We start from the raw sequence: 4,603 nt of genomic DNA on the forward strand, positions 1-4,603 counted from the left end.
CTGCTCCTCCACATCGAGAGGAGCCAGATGAGGTGGTTCGGGCATCTGGTCAGGATGCCATCCGAACGCCTCCCTAGGGAGGTGTTTAGGGCACGTCCGACCGGTAGGAGGAAGACCTAGGACACGTTGGGAAGACTATGTCTCCCGGCTGGCCAGGGAAGGCCTCGGGATCCCCCGGGAAGAGCTGGACGAAGTGGCTGGGGAGAGGAAAGTCTGGGCTTCCCTGCTTATGCTGCTGCCCCCGCGACCCGACCTCGGATAAGCGGAAGAAGATGGATGGATGTCGGACATAGTTACTCATTACTCATTACTTTACAAAACAATTGTTGAATTACTAACGGAATTACTCTTTAGTAAATGTAATTAGTTACATATGGCCAGGATCTTAAGAAATGTTATGACGGTGACTACTCCAGTGCCATCTAGCATGTCAGCAACAAGCTTACATGTCTCTGTGGCGCAATCGGTTAGCGCGTTCGGCTGTTCACCGAAAGGTTGGTGGTTCAAGCCCACCCAGGGACGAGAGTCACTTTTAAAGGATCCTTACAAGAGCTTTACAAAACCTACAACTGCCAAAAATACTGGCTTGTAACCACTTCATTAAATATAGCGTCACCACAGAAACCCTGATGAAGTTTGGTCTCACTCTGACGGAGGTTATCCTGACCTTTACGCTGAAAGAGTGAAACGTCAGACACTTGTATTTTGTGAAGATGAAAATAGCAGGGTCACTGGGTGCCTCAATCTAGAGAAAAACCTCTGTAAATATATGGTGTGTGTCCATGGCGTGACAAAATTGAGTTGCAAGCACAGGTGTTGTAATTCTGAAATCAATAAAAACAGGTGAAAGTGAAGGTCCAAATGATTTCTGAAAAAAATAATGATCATAGTTTTGCTGTTCACGTGTCACTAAAAGGTTTGTACTCGGGGTGTGACAATACACATTGGTCACGAGACGAGACGATACACAATATTGGGTTCACGAGAAAGAGATGATTTATCTAATTAGTACGTGCTTTTTCTTATGTATTATGCTGTATTTAAATTGTTGCAAAATGTTTTAGTTTTATTTCATTTCTGCAGTTATAAAATAAACGGTTTGTATCATGGTTTTGTGGTCACAGTTTTCAGTTTAGTTTGGTGTACATTGTTGTTCGTTTTTATACCCCAGAATACCATACATCCCAATAATCCACTCTGTGCTGATTTTGAATATGATATACACGTCATTGCACTATCACTATATTGCAGGGGTGGGCAATTCATTTTTACCGGGGGCCGCATGAGCAACCCAAGCACTGCTGGAGGGCCACACCGACAATATTTCAATTAAATTTTGCTCAAATTATTTTTGATATACCGTAAGATAAATAATAATAATAATAATATTTTCATTTAACCTAAATTATCTTTATACAAAAGCAGATGGCTTTAATAATAATAATAATAATACCTGAGATTTATATAGCGCTTTTCTAAGTACCCAAAGTCGCTTTACATGTTAAAAACCCATCTTTTGATGGTTTTATTTTTAGCACTTTCTTACACAACACTTCCTGATGTATAATACAATTAAAAAATTTCAATTTCTGTCACTTTATCCTGCATCCTCTTTGTTGTGAACGTAGCACGCCTGTAAGGTGATTGGCGAAGAAGGAGGAAGCGTTGCTGTTGCGGAAATGAGGAGTGAGGATAGACGTGCGAGTGGAAAGAACGAGATAAGTTGAGCTGTGTTAGTATAGGTTGCTCAATAAAAGTTTAAAAAGAGCGTCAGACTTGGTGTGCACTTCTTCAGAAGTGGGATGAAATGCCTCCCAGTTCGCCTTGCTATCAAACCTGGGAGTCTTCATTGAGGGCGGAATTCCCCCATGCCAAGCAGCGTGCGCTGCACCTGTAGACGCTGCCTCTCTCCTTCCTCCCTTTCTCTCTCTCTTTGCGACGAGCTTCTCACGTCCGGGATACACACAGACATCTGCAGTGCTGCTGGCACCTTAAGTCCCCACTCAATGTCCTTCCCCTCCCGTTCCATCTTGACAAAGTCGCCAGGAAACATCGTGGCACGTACCTCCCGATGACGTAGCAGGCTGAGCACACAAGCTGCGCAGTATGCGCACACAATTAAGCAGCGGCAGTATGCACAAAGTTTTACTTATGATACCAAATTTAGCGTCCAGAAGAAGTGCACACCAAGCCTGACGCTCTTTTTAAACTTTTATTGAGCAACCTATACTAACACAGCTCAACTTATCTCGTTCCTTCCTCACGCACGTCCATCCTCACTCCTTATTTCCTCAACTCAAAAACACAACATCAACTTCAGCAGGTCGTTACACTATATTCTTTAAACACAGCAACCTGTGCAGTCCATGTCTTGTTGAAAACACGCCATTCGTCATCAACTTTTCTTTTTTTAGCGTCTCGGGGATAACCGGGCATCACTTGTTGCTGTGCACCTTCACTCACAGGACATACGCCCATTCTATTTTTTATTTTCCTATTTTAATGATGTTGGATCTGTGTTGTTGTTGTTGTTGTTGGGGACAAGTGTTGTAAATTAGCTTTGGCTACAAACACTGTGATGCATGCATCGGATAACTGTTTCAGATGTCTATGTTTTTGTATCTGTCCCTATTTCAAATAAACCTCTATAATAATAATAATAATAATAACACTTTTCAAAATAAAAGCAGCACAGTTGTATTGCACGCACGATATAGATGTTTTTTTAAATTGATTTTGTAATTTGTGATTGCCGCTGCGCGCACGAGCATACACTACTGTTCCAAAGTTTGGGGTCACCCAAACAATTTTGTGGAATAGCCTTCATTTCTAAGAACAAGAATAGACTGTCGAGTTTCAGATGAAAGTTCTCTTTTTCTGGCCATTTTGAGCATTTAATTGACCCCACAAATGTGATGCTCCAGAAACTCAATCTGCTCAAAGGAGGGTCAGTTTTGTAGCTTCTGTAATGAGCTAAACTTTTTTCAGATGTGTGAACATGATTGCACAAGGGTTTTCTAATCATCAATTAGCCTTCTGAGCCAATGAGCAGACACCTAGAGGGGGGGTTACCCACATATGCGGTCCTCTCCAAGGTTTCTCATAGTCATTCACATTGACGTCCCACTGGGGTGAGTTTTCCTTGCCCGTATGTGGGCTCTGTACCGAGGATGTCGTTGTGGCTTGTACAGCCCTTTGAGACACTTGTGATTTAGGGCTATATAAATAAACATTGATTGATTGATTGATTGACATTGTACCATTAGAACACTGGAGTGATAGTTGCTGGAAATGGGCCTCTATACACCTATGTAGATATTGCACCAAAAACCAGACATTTGCAGCTAGAATAGTCATTTACCACATTAGCAATGTATAGAGTGTATTTCTTTAAAGTTAAGACTAGTTTAAAGTTATCTTCATTAAAAATTACAGTGCTTTTCCTTCAAAAATAAGGACATTTCAATGTGACCCCAAACTTTTGAACGGTAGTGTACATCCACGTGGGCTCGTAAGGTTAACATTTAGTAGGCCTACTCAAGCAGATGAGGCTTCATTTTGTTTACTTTGGTTGTCTCACACAGTTACATACTCAGGAAGCTTGTCTCTACATCACACACTGTATGAATTCTTCGCACATTTTTGTAGTATAATTATCACTGTCCAACACCAACACCTAAGCGGTTTCTTAGCAACCGCAATGAGCAAATTTTCTGTTAACACAACAGATTGTTTTTCTCTTTCTGTTGATGGGTTGCCTATAAGATTTCTGAAACCCTGACATGTGATTGTCCTTTGTACAAGTGCATGTTGTGTAGTTCAAAAAAGGTATTGTTTTATGTTGTCTCTGGTAACAAATTACTAGCAATATGGAGATAAGAATACATCTCAGGACCAGGCATGTCCATTGTTAATCCACCCTTGAGAGCTGACCTGAGCTGTGCACAACAGCATGAAGAGCAGGCATACGCCCCAGGCAACAGACTATGAGAGTCCGTCATGGTCATCTTACTCAATGAGAATGTGGCTCAGATGGCTTTGTGGATGACCGCCAAGACTAACAGGAGGGAAGTTGAGAATGTAGAAGGCTGTTGAGCTTTGAAGCTATTTCCATGACCAAAGAGATGAAGACGGTGAAACCAAACAAATTCTCAACAGTACCCGACAATAACAACTTCCACTATTTTTGATTAAATGTGTATTATCCGTATGATTTTTCAGCAAAGGGAATCACTAACATTAAACTTACCCCACAATAATATTTCACGCGTATCACAACAAACATTTCTGAAAAGATCTACTGGCGGTGTAGTTCTACGGTGAAAACAGACTTGCTGCTTCATACTTTGTATTTCTCCAACCTCACAGGCACTGGTTTTAATATTGATTTCTATTGATTCTAATTATTTTCAGGTACTCCAGCTGGCTTTGGAAATGCTACAACTTCATGTAATGGTGGTGCAACCAAAAGTGATGGTTGATGGTGTTACGCCAGACCTGGGCAAATTAAGGCCCAGAGGCCGCATGCGGCCCGTTAAGCTTTTCAATCTGGCCCGCCGGACATTCCCAAATATAATTTTTACATCTTTAAGATGGAAACTGT

The 4,603-nt window shown here is 41.5% G+C and overlaps 1 non-coding gene across 1 annotated transcript; it reads left to right on the forward strand.

Annotated features, from left to right (window-relative positions):
- The first annotated feature begins 448 nt into the window (after positions 1-448).
- Positions 449-522, forward strand: trnan-guu (transfer RNA asparagine (anticodon GUU)). Its single transcript has one exon. It is a non-coding gene; the product is annotated as a tRNA-Asn (tRNA).
- Positions 523-4,603: the final 4,081 nt, after the last annotated feature.

This window comes from Entelurus aequoreus, linkage group LG24 (assembly GCF_033978785.1).
Source record: "Entelurus aequoreus isolate RoL-2023_Sb linkage group LG24, RoL_Eaeq_v1.1, whole genome shotgun sequence".
Classification (NCBI taxonomy): Eukaryota; Metazoa; Chordata; class Actinopteri; order Syngnathiformes; family Syngnathidae; genus Entelurus; species Entelurus aequoreus.